The sequence below is a fragment of the Carettochelys insculpta genome, chromosome 2 (assembly GCF_033958435.1).
Source record: "Carettochelys insculpta isolate YL-2023 chromosome 2, ASM3395843v1, whole genome shotgun sequence".
Classification (NCBI taxonomy): domain Eukaryota; kingdom Metazoa; phylum Chordata; order Testudines; family Carettochelyidae; genus Carettochelys; species Carettochelys insculpta.
In genome coordinates this window covers 89,415,140-89,433,764 of record NC_134138.1, presented here as the reverse complement: position 1 = coordinate 89,433,764, position 18,625 = coordinate 89,415,140, and the positions used below count along the sequence as shown (strand labels likewise).

The 18,625-nt window shown below is 45.1% G+C and overlaps 1 long non-coding RNA gene across 1 annotated transcript in view; it reads left to right on the top strand.

Annotated features, from left to right (window-relative positions):
- The window catches only part of LOC142009372 (uncharacterized), a 34,532-nt gene extending 20,395 nt beyond the window's left edge, over positions 1-14,137 (top strand). The window contains exon 3 of the long non-coding RNA XR_012644445.1: positions 12,189-14,137. This is a non-coding gene — a long non-coding RNA (uncharacterized LOC142009372). The remainder of the gene's footprint in view (positions 1-12,188) is intronic.
- Positions 14,138-18,625: the final 4,488 nt, after the last annotated feature.

The window sequence follows — 18,625 nt, the reverse complement described above, 5'->3', positions numbered from 1 at the left end:
TAGACTTCTTGGCTTGGATCCCAAGGTTCCTGCCTTAATCCCTCCCTTCAAAGAAATTTGGATAGGTCTGGATAAGATTGTAAGTCTCTGGGTGCTTATTCAAAGTGCTAGGTAGGGAGAAGGGGGCACATTAATGAAAGAAGCCAGAGGGCAGTTGTGCAAACTTAAGTAAACATTTTTTATGAATCAAGCTCCCCCCCCACCAAAATCCATCTCTTCCCTTCTGGGTGAAATTCAGATCAGTTAAGACAATCTGGATGAAGATCAGTAAAACAACAGACTATGTCCCACAAATCTGGAGCAACTTCCCTAGGCACCCTTAAGCAACAGAGGAGACAGCCATCTTGTCAGAGGCCATAAGTCACAGCAGATAAGTGTTGGGAGCCCTCCTCTCAGGAGAACTTGTAATTTTATGTAAAACCGAACATCATAGTGGTGAAGCAAAACACAAGGTTTATTTGAAACAAATGTGGATAAGCATTTTGAAGTGATACACGTTGCTGGGGTGTGAACAAAAGAAAACACAGATCACAAAATACATAGGGCTGGGTTTGTCATCCTGCCCTTGTTCTGCTGCAGTAGAGTCAAGAGCAGAGGAACGGTACCACCAGGGCCCCAGTTGCTTTACAGGCACAAAGTGTACATAGTAGATTAAAATAGTTGGCCCATAATGTAATAAACGAAATCTTCCTTGCACCACCACTCCTCCTCTCCATTTCTGGAAATTTCAGTTACACTGAAGATGGTGTTAGGATCAGGTTCACAAAGACTTTTTAGGAGGTATGAGTTTAGGATTTGAATGAACTCTAGACTACAATTTTGGCTTGATTTTAATGGAACCCAAACCTCATGATCTGGTCTTTGAAGATTTTGGCCCCTAATGGAAGAAATAGAAGATCAACTTTTCTCATGGGATTTCCACTATCTGGGGCAAAATCTTGTGAGCTTGGAAGTGCTCATGAGATTTCAGACACAGACACATTAGAATCAGAATGCTGTCCACCTTCAGATTTTGAACACTCTTAGAACCAAAATCACAGGGTCATGTTCACGTGCAGCAGTTCCAATCCCAACTCTTCCCTTTATAATGGAACTAGAAAGAAGGGAATACAACTCCCTTCAGACACCTCTCCCTTGTATTATTTTTTCTCCTGGCTAAGCAGGGACTCTTCATATCAGCCACCACCCCCGGGCACTTCCCTTTACCCTAGCCAGGTAAGGGGAGAGGGCCCGAGCCAGGAATCAGCTGTATTCTGGTTGGCAGAGGGAGCCATGTAGCAGCAGGGATGTAGCTGGAGAGAAGCCTCAGGAACTTTCAGCTGAGTTCAGTGTGGGACAAGCTGTGAATGCTTGACATTATAGCTTGGTGCAAATCTATGTGATGTTTATAGGGGAGCAGGAGTGACTAGGCACGGAACCAGTGCTTATGAGCCCCAATGAGAGACAGTAAGTGTGACCTGGAAACCCACAAGCTCCTGTTTGCTTGACTAGAGATTGGTCTGAAGAAGGCACCTCAGGCACTAAAGCTGAAGAGCCCTAACCCTTGACTGTACTGTCCGTAGGGCCCAAACACTAACCACACTTGCTTCCTTTGAATGATAACTCTTAAAGTCTTTGTACTTAGGGTGATTGCAACTTTTCATCTTCCTGCCAGCCCAAGTGAACATCTTTCCCTTAGTCATATGTGCATGAAAGGTTATGGGAAGCCACCAGGGCTAGTGCTTGCCCTGAGACATGGTACACTGGGCATGGTATGGACCCCTGGGTTTGGAGTAACCCCAATCACTGTACCCTGCTGGCCCCACAACATTCAAAGATGTTTGTTCATATTCCAGCTTCTGACTAGAAATAGGTGCTTTGGGGCCATTAAGCTCTACTCTCTGTCCAGCTGCTGCAAAGTCACGTCATGGTCTTTGAATGGAAAGCATGATTTAAAGCTGCTTTAAAGAAACCCACCAGCTGATGCCAGTAAATCTCTACTGAGTTCATAAATGGTTTAAAGTCAGGAAGCAGTGGGTGTGCTCAAAACAACATATAAAGATAAAAATTTTCAGTGCCAGAATCGTGAACGCATTTTGGAGGAAGATAGGGAGGGTTCTCACAAGAGATGAGAATATGCACTGGCCTAAAAAGTAAGAGAGAGAAAGCCATGCTAGTCTATATACTATCAAAACAAAAAAAAGCGGTGTGCCAGTGTTACACAGTGGTATGGCACATGAGGCTGTGAGTTGGCTGATTTTGGCAGCTATCTCTTTCCGTGGTGAAAAAAGGACTTTGAGAAACTGCAGAGAAGCAAAATACATAAGTATTATCATTGTTTATCATTGGTCTTGCACTACTGCCAAAGGTCTAATGCAAGACAGGTGTCTGACATAAGCACGTCCATAGGAAGACTCAGAACCTTCTTCTGTCATAGTTACTGGACACTGTGGCCTGGACTCCTGGGTTTGGTAGAGTTCCACTGTATGCCACTTTTGTGCTCCCAGGATTCTAGAGTCATGAGAGTGCACGTTAGAGCTACAGCAATCTGCCTGGCTCTCTGGGGCTGCCAGGCGTTGGGACGTGATAGGATTCCATATGGATGTGGAAACCATTTTATATGTCCACTGTATCTGTTGGCACCAAATATTGTGCCAAGAGGGCCATGTGAGGTGTCTAATGAAAGCTGATAATGCCCTGAATCTATGTATGCTACTTATTTGTCTGTGCCATGTTTGTATGTAAAGTTATAGATGTTAGCTCTGTAGCCGTATTAGAAATGTTTCAGTGCTGAGGTTCACAATGGGAGTGGGGTTTCCACCCTAACCAGAACACTAAATTGAGCAGAGGCCCAGCTGGCAAATACACATTTTGAGAAGGTGGGATTTTACTCCAGGGGCTACATCAAATGGCAACACAGCACGGTGGTCCACCTGGTCATGGGGTAAGCCAAGACTTATGACAGAAGAACAAAATTTTCCCTCTGCACAGAGGAAGCTGTAAGATGGGCCCTGGCAGGGACCCTCTTTGTTCTTCATGAGTTAAGCCTGTCTGGACTGGGACCCCATCCCTCAAAAGGATGCTTGCAAAGACTTTCAAGAATCAGCATCTAACCCAACTGGCCTGCATCAGGAGCTGTAACTGATGTATGTAAAGTATTGCTTTAACTGTTCTTCTCTCTAACCCCATTCTTCCTTTTTTTAAATTAATAAATCTTTAGATATTAGAGCTAAAGAATTGGTGAGTGTGTTATCTTGGATACGATCCAAATATATATTGACCAGGGTCTGAGGCTGGAGTCTTTGGGGTCTGGAAGAATCGGTGCAGTGTTGGGTGAAACAGGTTTAATAACTGCTCACCTGAACTTAGGTGTTGTTGGTCTGGGCTGGTATAGTGGCTGAGAAGTCTGTGGGTTTGCTTGTGTGGCTTCTGGCTGGCCAGGGTGGCAGAGGTGCTGTTGAGGCTGGTGTGCTTTGCCTGAGTGAGAAGGAAATCCCAGCCTGGGGCTGTAAGTAGCCTGGATTTTTAGAAAAGGTACCCTGGATTGATTTCTCTAGCTGTGCCAAGAAACGCTGTCCTATCCAGTTTTCAACTGGAACACACAGTCAAAAAGAACCCCTGGCAGCTTCAGTGAGCAAAGCTGACCAGGCCATTAAAAGTCCCGTTGGTGGTGCTGAGAGGGCTAAGGCAAGCCAGTCCTTACCAGGCCTAGCTCCATGCTGAGCCCTGGAAGTGGTCAGCTAGTTGGCTCCAAGTCAGTGATGTGCAAGGGGGCTCCACACACTGTCCGCACCCTGCGCGCCTGCTTCGCACTCCCATTGGGTAGGAACCGCAGCCAGTGGGAGCCAGGGAGCAATGCCTGCGGGCAAGAGCATTGTGCATAGCCTCCTGGAACTCCTGCCTAGGAACAGGTCTGCTGGCCACCTCCAAGTACAACAAGGAGCCCGGACAGTCAGAATTCCACCGTGCTACTGTCCAGGAGCTACCTGAGGTAAACCTGCACCCCAACCCTGAAATCCCAGCTCCCTGCCCCAGCCCTGAGCTTCTCCCCAACCTGAAAGCCTGCTCCTACACCCCAAGCCCCTTATCCCTTGCCCCACCCCAGAAGCTGTACCACCAGTCAGAGCCCTCACCCCCTCCTTCACCCCAACCCCCGCCCCAGCCCAGTGAAAGTAAGTAAGGGTGGGAGAGAGTGAGCCACTGCAGGAGGAGGAATGTCATGAGCGGTGGCAGGGCCTCAGGAAAGGGTGGGGCAGGGGGGCATGGCCTGGGGAAAAGAGCAGGGCTGGGGAGCTTGTTTGGTGCTAGTAGCAAGTTGGGAGCCCTACAGCTCTAAGGGTTCATTGCTGAATACTAAAGCACGGTGGCACTCAGTCATATAACCAACATTCAGCTACACTGGAGACTTCCACGGGAAAGGCCAGAGTAGAACTGTTCTATGAACTGTGTGGCCTTAGGGAACTGGACTGGATCTGGCTAGCTTATAAGCAGCATAAGGGGAAAATACAGAACCTGTCAATCCAGCCCTGTCTTCTGGACTTTCATACTTGAATAACATGAGGTCTTTTTTACCCTTAATTTTTTCTCCATCATATCATGTAACTCCGTAGTAGCTCCTGAGATCACTTACACCAGACATAAATGAATATAAGTTAGAGGAGAATCAAGTTTATTGTGTCTTATGTGAATGGACACATATTAATAATTAGCCCTCTCTCTTTCTTGCCTTTCCCCTTTCATAACATTTGGAGAGGACAGAGAAAAGAAAAGTACGTGTGCTGTTAGTTAGAGATTCCAATCCACATCCAAGTGTGGATTACTCTATTTCCCGGGTGCCACTGTGCTCACTGAAAAGAGAGTCAGCCCCTGAACAGAAATGCAAATTCACCTATTCATTCAGTAGCCTCTGAAAAAAGCCCTGGGTCTTTTAAAATACATTGTTATTAACCTGTAGGCTGCCATACCCCAGAATTCTGGGAATCCATTACCAACAAGCGTGGGATCGCCAGCCAGTGCTTCTTTTTTGACCAGGCATGTCTAAACCACCAGGGCAACAAGAAGTTCTGTGGCACCCTACAGACAGATATTTTGGAGCATAAGCGTTCGTGGGCAAAGACCCGCTTCCTCAGATGCATGAGTGGGGGTGCTGCATCTGATGAAGTGGGTCTTTGCCCACGAAAGCTTATGCTCCAAAATATCAGTTAGTCTATAAGGTGCCACAGGACTTCTTACTGTTCACAAAGATACAGAATAACACAGCTACCTCTCTGATATAAACCACCAGGGGGGTTTAACAACAAGATGATATTTATACAGATTCTTTTATCCCAACAAAATTTATATGTACCTCTTTGGAACCTGCACTCTGTAATTCATGAATTCTGCCAAATGTCATCATCATCATCATGGGATAGAGATTATCTTCTCTTATCCTCTTTGTAGTGCTATTGGGCAGGAAGGGGGTGTCCTGTGTGAGGAAGGGGGTGTTTGTTTGTTTGTTTGTTTGTTTGTTTTTGTTTGTTTGTTTGTTTGTTTTAAAGTCCGGTTCATGTCATTGCTCCTGTTTGCAAAGGTGGCAGAGTGGTTCTTCAGCTCTCCTATCACTCAGCAACAATGGGCAGTTTGCTTCCAGCAGCCTTTTGGTCACCAACTCAGGCACCAATTCCAGAAGCACTAACCCACACAGGAAAAGCAGGAAATAACCTGTGAATGGGAGGGTGACTGAGGCCCTGCCATAGAGAGAAGTGATAAGCTTTCCTTTGGAGGACCAAAACCTTTATTTTGCATTGAGTGGTATAAGTTCAGTGTTTAGGCAGACTGGCAGGACAGTGTACCTTGCTATAAATCTAGCTTCATACCTCAAGATGATGAAACTTATATAAGAAGTGAGCATAGTTTAGTTAGGGTCACCATATTTGAAATTTCAGAAAAGAGGACACCCCCAAGAGGGCATCTATCTGTATCACTATCTACCACCTCATGTTGCATTAATGTGTTATGGTATACAGAGTACATTAATACAACATGCATTGGTAGACGCTGATATAGATACACTCCCTCTCAGGGGTGTCTTCTTTTTTGAAAGTTCAAATATGGTAGCCCTAGTTTAGTGGTCAGAGCCACTAACCCATTCTATCCCTTTCGTTAACTCACTGTAGTTCACTTTCATCCATTTGTAAAATAGAGGGTGCATCTACACTAGGAACTAACTTCTAAGTTAACTTTGAAGTTAGGCACTACATCGAAGTAGCCAGCAGAGACTCTTTTCCCCTGACTTCAAAGCCCAACTTCAAAGCCCTCACTCCATTCCTGGGAATGGAGTAGTGCCCTACTTTGAAACTTAACTTCGAAGTAGGGTGTGTGTAGATGCTCTACTTCAAAGTAAGCAACATCCAAGTTATTTTTGTCGTGTAGATACAGCCATAGAGTATTAATAATATGGAGCTACATAGGGCTCAAGCTGTTAATATTTGTATAACACTGACAGCCTCAATGAAAAGTGCTACAGCAGTGCAGTACATTACTAGAAGTAGTGCGCTATATATTTGAATGCGCTTCTTGCATCACAAATATATGGCTGCAACTCATAAGATGGCAATGCAGGGCAAGTATCAGGATGTTTTTCTTGCTTGCTTTATGCTTTCAGTTCTCTGTGGGATGTGAGGAGCGATGGAATGTGATGTCACTCTACAAACGGAAAGAATGGTGTGGTGGGGGCTTAGTGGGCGGAGATAAGATGTTTTGTTCCCTGGGGAGGGGAGAGGAGAAAAGGAAAAATTTAGGCCAGATAAAGAAACATAATGGAACTGTCAATAGAGTCACAAAGGGAAAGAAAAAACGTTGCCCCCATGCAAATGGTTTGGGAAAACAGTCCACTGCCCTTAGCTAATTCCCCTGATTAAAACTGCATTAGCTCCTAGGTGTCAGGGACAGGCAGCTGTTTTCAAGGAAACCCTGGCTCCAAGAGGTCCTTCCTTGTAGGGCGGTAAGGCCACTCTATCTGGAGGTAAATGTCAGGGAGACACGCAGCCTGCCGACGTTTGTCCTCTTTCTGACAGGCCCTGGCCAATGTCCTGTTGCTGAGGGTCATGGTAATTTACGTCCCTTCTGTGTACATTAACTTATCTACAGTGGAGCTGGCTGGGCTCTTTCAGTCAGTCTGTCTCCTCCACAGGCTGTGAGACTTTCCTGACTGTGGGACTAAAAGTGGGAACTGGCTGCTCTGCTCCTGCCAAGTTCCTGAGCCATACGAACAACAACAAACACAGCCAAGGAGCCAGGCTGCCTCATTCTGAGCCACAGCAGACATTGCTAGCTGCAGCATAAGCACTGTGCCGAGCCTTTCTGCACTGCTCTCCCCAGGGAGAGTAGGAGAGAAGGGGAAGGAAGGCTGCTGAGGGAAATCAGATACTTTGTCCCCTACTTTATGCCTCGTTTTTATTCTACTATTATGTAACAGCAAGAATAGTTATTTATTATTTGCAACTCCCTGGGGATTCCCCTTTCCTCCCACCCCAATTATAATGAAGCCGTCTAAGTAGCGCTGTTTCATATAGGATGCAGACATTTCCCAGTTTACTGGCAGTTTTGGCGCCATAGCTATAGAGGGTATTTTTCAGGATTACCTTGTTGAAGTATATTTATTAGTGTGCAAGTTGGCAATTAAGTTCAATTGTAAATTCACTACTGGCATAAGCAGGCCAATATTCATTCATTGCATCGATAATTTGCCTTTGAATTTTTAATGACTCTTTCTTTACCGAGGGCAGAACTTTCCTCTCACATCCTTGGAGTGAATTTCAAACCTAGAATTCTGCTATCTGTGTATGTATGGAACTGAACTTATTCAGCCCACATATCTGCTATGCCAAGTGCTTTTTACTGAGGTTGAAATGTAAAAGGACTATGAGAGCTAGACTCGTGTAGCATAATAACCTTTTTGTTAGTCACTGTGCACTCACTGGAAAAGGAGATGGAAAAGATTATATCCACCACCAACACCTTCCTTCACTGTCTGTATTACGCTAAAGCTGGGGATGTGCAAGCCCCCTGCTAATATGATTACGACAGCAGCTATGCCTGTTATCCAGCCTATTCAAGATAAAGCCCACTGCACTCATACAGAGTGAATCCCACTGAGACTCAAACAAGTAATGGGCAAGGTTGCTTCTTGCCATACAGTGTATAACGTGTCATGAAAGCAGAAGTAGAGCAGCATTCCTATGGGCTTATCTAACAATCATTCATTTGACATGAAGTTTTGAGAGGGGGAAAAAGTAGTCAGGCTTCTGAAATCAAACTCATTAATTTGCACAAGGAAAGAAACACAGGGAGTTAACATTTTGGCAAACATTACAGAATCTGATTGTTGTGTTCCTCCTGAATTTTCAGGGCATGTTCTTTCAAGATATCATTTTATTGCTGTTGGGATTCCCAGACTATGTCAGGCATCCATCATGCAGGTTCTGAGATGGTTGAAGGGAGGGTCACACCTTTCACTATTGCCTTACAGAACCCCTAACAGAGATTGCAAGAGTGGCTTGTGAATGACTTTTCATCAGCATGTGAGGCAGGAGCTCAGCCCTGCCTCTCCTCCCACAATGCAGCTGGGAGCTTGCTCAAAGCCATGCCGCCTGTTGATTAAGAAAATACTAGATAATGCGACTGACCTAAATAGTAAAGCTCTGCATCTTAATTTATTAATGAAGCTGTTGTAAGGGGGATGGGTAGAGCTGATCTATACTTGTCCCCAACTTCAAAGGGGGCATGTTAATCAGGGCAACGGGAGAATACTAACGAAGATCTACGGTGAATAAGCAGCACTTCATTAGGCTAATTCTCCCCCATGGCAACTTCGAAGTGTCAAACTTCCAAGTGCCGGCATGTGTGTAGCTGCGGGCACTTCGAAATTCCCGCACTACTTTGAAGTGCCTTTACTCCTCAAGTAAAGTGACTACACGCATGTCTGCACTTTGAAGTCTGACACTTCAAAGTTGCCGCGGAGGACAATTAGCATAATGAAGTGCTGCGTATTCACTGCAGCACTTCTTTAGTAATCTCCCATCACCCTGATTAACATGCCCCCTTCGAAGCTGGGGGCAAGTGTAGACAAGCCCTTAGTGACTTTAAAAAGTATCACTGGCACTTACATACACGTCAAAAGGTCAAATTTCAGCACTTTGCCTTGGAAAGGTTGCTGACCACTGGAATAGAACATTAGACCTAGAAGTGACCTTGAGAGGTCATCAAGTCCAGTTCCCTGTACTCACAGTGGGATCTAGCACCATCTATATCATCTCTGACAGATGGTTATCTAACATGCCTGTAGGCACTTGAAATACATCTGAGGCCCCAGAAAGGATGCAACTCAGAATCCCTGATTTGCAAGGCAAGTGCTCTAATCATTGAGCTATTGGGTGGAGGGTGGTCCGTGGCTGGGGGCACAAATGCATGTCAAGGTACTGAAGATTGAACCCAGGACCTCATACATACAAAGTATGTGCTCTACTGCTGAGCTACTGACATCATTGCAATGCTTCTATTTGGGTAATATTTTCTTTCAATCCAGGAAGACTAGGAGCATGATATTTTTTAAAATAAAAGATTATATTCTACTCTGGTCAGATAATTCCATGGGCTAGGGCCCTGGGCACATGTCTATAGTGCTTATGCCTGAATCTGGCCCTGTCTGTAGTCAATACATTGCAATTTATGTCATCATCCTCAGATGGTTAAAGCAGCTTGATTTTCTCCCCTCTCAAGATCCCATTGAATATGTAAAGTAATAATTAACTTTGATCCAAGGAGCTGTCAATCCTCTGCTTCCAAACTTTTGCAGCAGAAAAGTTCAACAAGTGCTTAATCACACAGATCAAAGCTTCTCTTGAATTCTTTCCAGAGACTGTGTCCTCCTTCCCCTGGCCAAGTATTAATTTTTCTTTCATTTTCCTTGATGACTTTGTTTATGGGGCAAGTAGGAATCTTAATTAGCATTCAACCAGGATAGTTTTCCTCACATTTTTTCATGGGAATAAAATTCTCTCATAGGTTAAACAAATGCATTAGCCCTCAGTTCTTAGCAAGATAGATTAACAATAAACATACAAAGTACAGAGGAATCAATTAGGAACTTCTCTGACAAATACCAGGGGCCTTTTCTAGGTATGACCACAAAGAACTGGATCAGTAAAAATGCGTTCATTTAAAATAATTAGGTAATGGCAGGACCATGGCTGGTAACAAATACTATTCCTATTGTAGCATAATTACTTGTATTATTTAACTGGGGATGGGTGATTTCTATGGCTGTAAATTCTTAATTTAATGCATTTTCAGTATTTTCTGTGGGTAGCACATTCTTTTGTGGTGTATCCTGGAAGCACTCCCAGTTATAAGATGTCTGATCTGGTGGTATTTATTGCACAAAACAAGCTGCAAACAAAGTTATCTTTTGTTGTTTTCATCCATACCTGTGAAACATGGGTTGAATAACATGTCTTTAATTGAATTTCCATGAAGAGAAACATGGGTTGACTACTGGGCATGGAGAAAGAGGTTGCAAAACTCACTTTAATTTGGTGAAGCCCCTAATGTTTGACACAAAAGTTGTGAAGCTTGCTAACCTGACAACTTCACTAAGTTTGATCTATTAGTGAAAATCTACTGCAGATTTATAGAAATCTATTATATTTCATGTTCTGCTTATGGCATTGAATCAAGCCCTCTCCACAGTAAGATTTGAAATCTTAGCACTTGCCTCATGAAAACTACATTTTGTTCTAAAGACACTAACATAGGCTAGGTCTACACTACAAAATAAAGTTGATGATTGATAAATTCAACTTTTAACCTCGATCTTAGAAACTCGAAGTTAATGTTCCAGGAAGTCGACTTACCGTCCCTCCATGTCGACTTACCGCATCTCCATTGCCTTATCCAAGTTTGACTGTATGAGCAGTGCATTGTGGGTACCTATCCCACAGTGCCTTGGCACTGCTGCATTCTGGGGGTTTTGTAGCACTGGGTTGTGGGGGGAAAAATTGCCACAGTTGCTTGTGGGTGTTCGATATCATTATTCCAGAATGCAAAACACTCTCCTAGAATTCAGAGCACTCACTAACCCACAGCGCAGTGCTAGTGCAAGCATGGATCCTCGACTGCTTCATCATTGCACAGATCATTAGGGCAATTTCCCGGAATGTCATACAGTTTATCTTTCAACAACAAAGGCAGTGGGCTGAGATGATGGTTGAGGACAATGATGCAGATGTTGGAGAGGAAATCGCTCAACTGCAGACCAGGAACTTAGAAATGCTGACTGCCCTGGATGTACTGCTGACAGTGCAATGGCAGTTTTGGACTCATGAAACCAGCACACACTGGTGGGACCACGTCATTTTGGAGTCCTGGGACCACCAGCAGTGGGTGCATAACTTCTGCATGTGCAACTCCACTTTTATAGAACTTTGTGATTTGCTGGCCACCACCCTGAAGCACAGGGGAAAATCGTTTCTCGGTGGCTCCCACTCACACCAGCAGTGCGGTGGGCAGAGAGAAGGCCGGGGGAGCCTGCCCGCCACGTGGAGGTGGGGAAACAGAATGCCCACAGGCCACGTGGTGTGGCACTATGGTCCCAGGAAATGTAGAAGGGCAGGGAGCATTGCAAAGAAATCTAATCCAAATTCCCATGCTTCTTTAGGTTGCAAAAGAAGACATCACCCTCCTAAGAATAACAGATAGTAAAAAAGAAAAGACGATCATTCTGTGTGAGCACAAGCCTGGAAAATTTGCCAAAATGCTGTGTGGCACCATGATACCAGATCACTATCTGGTTGTCTGCCATGGAAAGGTGTGCTACTGTGGAAGCCACAATAAGTCAGGCCTGCCCAAAAACCTTGTGAAAAAAATACAGGACTACCTGGATGAGACCTTCCTGGAGCTCTCCAAAAAGGAGGAGTGCTCTATCCCCAAAAATATTAACATGCTGTTCTGAGGGGCATAGCGCCATGGACCCAGCTGCAATCCCCTTGTAGCATTCTTGAAAACAATACCAGAGCATCTGGGCCCCGGTGTTTCAGGGATCGTCACAGAGAGGACTGGCTTGAGATCGAGGGTGAAGAACTCTGGGCTGTTGGTAACAGCTTTCTTGGGCCCCTGCTTGTTACTCCCATCCTCCTACCCATTGCCCTCTTTCTCCGCTCCCTCTCTAGGCTCAGCTCCTCTCAACTCACCTCAGACTCTGGAAAAAGTCTTCCTGAAGAATCCAAATTAAGAATAGGCAACGTGGTTGGGTCCCTCCCAAAAATCGCGTCCAGCTGTTCATAATACTGGCACATCTTTGGAGATGACTCGCACTGGCTTGCTGTACTTTATAATAAGCCTGCCGGAATTCCTTCACCTTTACTTGGCATTGCTGTGCATCCCAGGAGTAACCTCTGGTGCTCATCCCACCAGAAATCTTTTCATAAATGTCCACGCTTCACTTGGAGACTCAAAGTCTGCCTGCCACTGACTCCTCCCCACAAACATCAAGGAGATGGTATTTACAGTGAAGATGGTGACATTGTAAAATCAAGCTAAACTTCTGCACCTTGTCTAGGCGAGTGAAAAAATTGATTTCTCTGCACATGAAGAGCTTTTATTCTATCAGTATTTCTACTGAGGACCATCTGGATGCTAAAGACTTGTAACGAGTATCAGAGGGGTAGCCGTGTTAGTCTGTATCCGCAAAAACAACAAGAAGTCCTGCGACACAGGACTTTAAAGACTTGTATTGTATCTTTCATTTTCCTGTCTTACTGTGTTTAAAGCAAGTTTTGTTAGATTTATAGATGAGCAGGGGGTAAACATAATGAACAATTCTGGCCAGAATACTAATGGAGGGAAATGAGCTACTCAAAACCGAACAAAATTTACCTCTAGAAAACACATGCACATGCCAAAGAACTGGCTGAGTAAGTTCAAGATGACTCTGGGTAACAGTCACTTAATTAGTCTTCTCTGTATATCAATAGTGCAAGAGGCTGTGAGAATGACTCTGTTTTCTCACTAAATGTCAAACAACACCTTTAGACTTAAACCAACAATCGTTCTCCAATCATGGACAATGAGCATACGCATACAACACAGTGTCTCACACAACTCAATGCAAATAAATGTTGCTAATAAAGACAAGATGTACTGAAATAGCAAACAGTCTCCCATTAACGTATTTAAATTTACTCATCCCAAGACATCCAGAAGGCATGTTTCTAGGGTCACCTGAGTAGTTTAAATATACAAAGTAAGACTAAAGAGGGGACTGCACAAGGCTAGCAGAATGGTATTACACCAGCAAACTTTTCCATTAGGACATAAACCAGCCAACAACGTCTTGATTTAAAATTAGATAAAAGTTGCTAACCATCATAGGAGTGACATTCTGGAGCAGCCTCCCAAGAGGAGGAGTGGAGCCAAAAAACTTGACTGGCTTGAAGACTAAGCTCGATAAATTTATGCAGTGGATGCTTGCCTACAATAGCATGCAGCCGATCTGTGATTGCTTGTAGCAAATATCTCCTACAGCTGGTGATGATACACTAAATGGGGAAGACTCTAAGTTATTACAGAGAATTCTTTCCCAGGGTATCAGGCTGGTACATCACACCCACATGCCAAGTGCCTAACTGACTACTATATTTGGAGGAAGGAAGGAATTTTCCCTCACATCTAATTGGTGGAGATGCTGGGGGGGGGCTTTGAATTTCTCTGCATCATGGGGCATGAATCACTTGTAGATTTAAACTAGTGTAAATGGAAGAGTCTCTGTAAATTGAAAATTTAAATTATGATTTGAGGAGTTCAGTAACTCTGCAGAGGTCATGGTCTATTGCAAGAGTGGGTGGACTGGGTTTGTGGCCTGCAATGTTCAGGAGGTCAGACTGACTCACTATGATGATCCCTTCTGACCTTAAAATATATTAGGTGTGAATGATTTGCAATTAATGAGATGCTTAAATGAGTCAGGAATATGCCCTGATCAGGTTATTCACAAGGTAGAATGCCACAAGATTTTTAAAGGAAGTGCAGTTCTTCTCACTCTTTACCAGAGAAGATTTCCAGTGAAGAATAGGACTGCCAGGCAAAAGAGAGTCTCCTATTTTAAACCTTAAGAAGTCCTGTGGCACCTTATAGACTAACAGATATTTTTGGAGCATAAGCTTTCATGGGCAAAGACCCGCTTCATCAGATGCATGAGTAGGGGTTCCAGAGGAGGGTTTAAATATATGGGCTTATGAAAAGGAGGGAGTCCCAGTCAAGAGGAGGGCCAGAGTTGACAAGGTGAGTTCAGTCATCTCTGGCCCTTCCCTTGACTGGGACTCCCTCAACTGGGACTCCCTCTTCTTCATAAGCCCATATATTTAAATCCTCCTCCAGAACTCCCCACTCATACATCTGATGAAGTGGGCCTTTGCCCACGAAAGCTTATGCGCCAAAGTATCTGTAAGTCTACAAGGTGCCAAGGACTTCTTGCTGTTTTTAAAGATACAGACTAACTCAGAAAGGAAAGCAGTGAGGAGGCTGAACATTCAAGAATTAAAAAAAGAAAGGAATGCTTGATTCAGCTTTTTTGATTCACTGCTGCAACATGTTGCTATTTGTACCTACCTCGACCAGCGGATTGTGCTAAACACTTTTTAAAAAGCATGAAAACCAGATCCTCTTCTGGCATAAACTAAACAAACAAGCAGTCATGTGGCACTTTAAAGACTAACAAAATAATTTACTAGGTGATGAGCTTTCTGGAAGACGGCCAATATAACACCAATATTTAAAAAAGGCTCTAGAGGAGATCCTGGCAATTATAGACCGATAAGTTTAACATCAGTACCAGGTAAATTAGTAGAAACACTAGTAAAGAGTAAAATTGCAAGGCACATAGAAGAGCACGAATTGTTGGGCAAAAGTCAGCATGGTTTCTGCAGAGGGAAGTCGTGTCTGTCTAATCTATTAGAATTCTTTGAAGGGGTTAATAAACATGCGGACAAGGGGCACCCAGTGGACATAATATACCTAGATTTCCAGAAAGCCTTTGACACGGTCCCACACCAAAGGCTTTTATGTAAATTAGGTGGTCATGGGATAGGAGGAAAGGTCCTTTCATGGATCGGGAATTGGTTAAAAGACCGAAAACAAAGGGTTGGAATAAATGGTAAATTTTCACAATGGAGGGGGGTAACTAGTGGTGTTCCCCAGGGCTCAGTCCTGGGACCGATCCTGTTCAACTTGTTCATCAATGATCTAGAAAATGAGGTAAGCAGTGAGGTGGCAAAGTTTGCAGATGACACCAAGTTGTTCAGGACAGTCAAAAGCAAAAGGGATTGTGAAGAACTACAAAAAGATCTCAGCAAACTGAGTGATTGGGCAGCAAAATGGCAAATGAAATTTAATGTGGGTAAGTGTAAGGTAATGCATGTTGGAAAAAATAACCCAAATTACACGTACTACATGATGGGGTCAAATTTAGCTACGACAGATCAGGAAAGGGATCTTGGAGTTATAGTGGATAGTTCTCTGAAGACATCCACGCAGTGTGCAGCGGCAGTTAGTAAGGCAAATAGGATGTTAGGAATTATTAAAAAAGGGATCGATAATAAGACAAAAGATATCATACTTCCCCTATATAAAACTATGGTACGCCCACATCTCGAGTACTGCGTGCAGATGTGGTCTCCTCACCTCAAAAAAGATATATTGGCATTAGAAAAGGTTCAGAAAAGGGCGACTAAGATGATTAGGGGCTTGGAAAGGGTCCCATATGGGGAGAGGCTAGAGAGACTGGGACTTTTCAGTTTGGAAAAGAGGCGATTGAGGGGCGATATGATAGAGGTATATAAAATTATTTACCTTTTCCCATAATACAAGAACTAGGGGACACCAAATGAAATTGATGGGTAGTAGGTTCAAAACTAATAAAAGGAAATTTTTCTTCACACAGCGCACAGTCAACCTGTGGAACTCCTTGCCCGAGGAGGCTGTGAAGGCCAGGACTCTATTAGGGTTTAAAAAAGAGCTTGATAAATTTTTGCAGGTCAGGTCCATAAATGGCTATTAGCCAGGGATAAAGTATGGTGCCCTAGCCTTCATAACAAGGGCAGGAGATGGATGGCAGGAGATAAATCACTTGTCTTCTGTTCTCCTTCTCTGGGGCACCTGGCATTGGCCACCGTCGGCAGATGGGATGCTGGGCTTGATGGACCTTTGGTCTGACCCAGTATGGCCATTCTTATGTTCTTATGTTCTTATGTGAGACAGACCCTCTTCCTCAGATCTGGAAAATTCTGACCAAACAAATGTAGCTCATTTAATTGAACTGATATATGCTGATTTACATCACCTGAGAATCTGACCTAATATTGGGGGTGGTGACTTGTTGTTATTGTTTTGCTTTAATAAGACACTGGGTTTTACACAGAATCAGTGACTAATAAAGCATCTGAAATGAGCGGAAAATATGTATCATGTGCCATTTAACGTAAAAAGAAACTAATATTTCTGTCCCAAGTACTTTTATGGCAAGTTGCAGTCTTAGAAAAAAAATTGTGAACTTCTCAAAAGGCAGCTTGTAGTAGAAATCCTCCTTAGAAAGACATTGTCAAGCCCTGATATTATCTACGGGGTATCAGGAAAATCCCAAGGACTTCTGGTAAACTTAAATCTCTATGAGGTAAGGTTGTGTCCCATGAAACAGTCAGAAATCCAAGAACTGCCTCCCACTGCTGCTGTTTGCCATCCTGGAGACTGTGTCATTTCTTTGAAGCAGGCTATATTTTGATGGGCGAAACACCAGAAGGTGACGTAATCCTCAAAGGACAATTGCTTGGGTCCAGAATCCGGTTTATTCTCAAAAAAAAAAATCTTATAACATCTTTAGAGCTGCTGCTGCTTTTTGTAGCAGCAGTGAAAAGATGTTATTAGTCACAGAGAAACAGTCAAAGGGGTGACACTGAGGCCAGCTCTACACTACAGAATTGCCTTGCTGATGCTGATGTATCTTAAATCAATTTGCCTCCATCCCCGCAGTGACTACAAGGAGCACCAGGGCTGACGGCAATGCCACGATCTTTCAATGTAGTGCTACCCCAGTAGGTGTGTTAAATTGAACCCAGGAAGACTGAGTGCCAGCGCATTGATCTTCCGGTAAATATGGATGTGCCCTGTGACAGCAGAAGGTCTGTCCTTAGGATTAATGGGACCTTACACAGTACTATTAAACTGATGCCCCTATGCCTGCTGGCAACCCAGGGCAGGGGGAGAGGATTTTTTTAGAGATGTCTTTTTATAATCTTCAGCAACACATTAACAAAATATTTTAAAAGCAAAATTTAAACTAAGGTCCTGTAAACCCGGGGTGGAGAACCCCCAGCCTGCCAGCTGGATCCATGCCCCCCAACACTTTGATCTGGACTGTTGAGGGACCAAGGTGGTTCCATTGAATCTGACCCCAGCCCACCTCACCTCCAGCCCACTCACCTGCAGCATGGACACTTCCAGATCCTTGTCCTGCACACAAGCAGGTGAGGAGCCCCCATACAGGTTAGGTGGCTGGAGGGAGTGGGCAGCAGCACCATAAGTGCTAGAGCTGCTTCTGTGCTTCCCACTGGGCAAGGGGCAACCAGGTGGCAGCGGCTCAAGCTCTTGCCACCCAGGCGGCAGCTGGGAAAGGCAGGCGACCTTCTTTGCTTGAGCGCTTGCTGCCCAGAGCCACCCCAGATGGCAGGCAGTGGGAAGAAAGCAGGAGCCCCTCCCTACCTGTGATGGCTGCAGCAGGGACTCCGGCAGCCACTGGTTAAGGTAAGGGGAGCCTCTTGGGGAGTGGGAGGAGAGGAGAGCCCATTGGAGGAGTGGGAGGGGAGCTCCTGCACCCCCTCTCACCCAGACTCCAAACCCCCAACCCACTCCTGCACTCCTTCTCCTATCAGACCCCACATCCCAGCCCACTTCTGAACCCCTCCTCCTGCTCAGACCCCAACCCTCATCTTGCTCTTGCATCCCTCCTGCCCAGACGCCCTCAGGGCTGTCACTGAGGCAGGGGTTACCCTGCTTGGTGCTGCACAGGATGCCGCCCAGCAACTCCTTGAAGGCGAGCCCCCCTCGGGGGATGAAGGGGCCACCCCAGACCATCATAGGCCCCCCCAGTCCCCACTGCCAGGTGCTCCACTGGCTATGGAGATATCCCACCAGCACGGAGTGGTGGGAGCACCTGGTCCTGGAGCAGTGGGACGATGACCACTGGCTTCGGAATTTCTGGATGAGCCAGCAGACATTCCTTGAGCTCTGCCAGTGGCTCACACCTGCCCTGAGGCACCACGACACCCATATGCAGCGTGCCCTCACCATCGAGAAATGGGTCAGCATCACTGCCTGGAAGCTGTCCACTCCAGACAGCTACCTATCCGTAGGACAGCAGTTCGGTGTGGGCAAGGTCACTATTGGGACCGTCGTCATGGAGGTAAGGAGGCCCAGGAGGGGACCCCGGGCAGCAGAGGGGCCGGAGGACCCCAGGAGCGGACCCCAGGAGCAGGAAGCCGGGGAAGGGGGAAACCCAGGTGGGGACCCTGGGGGGCCAGGGGAGGGGGGAACCTGAGGAGGGGCCGGGCACACCCTG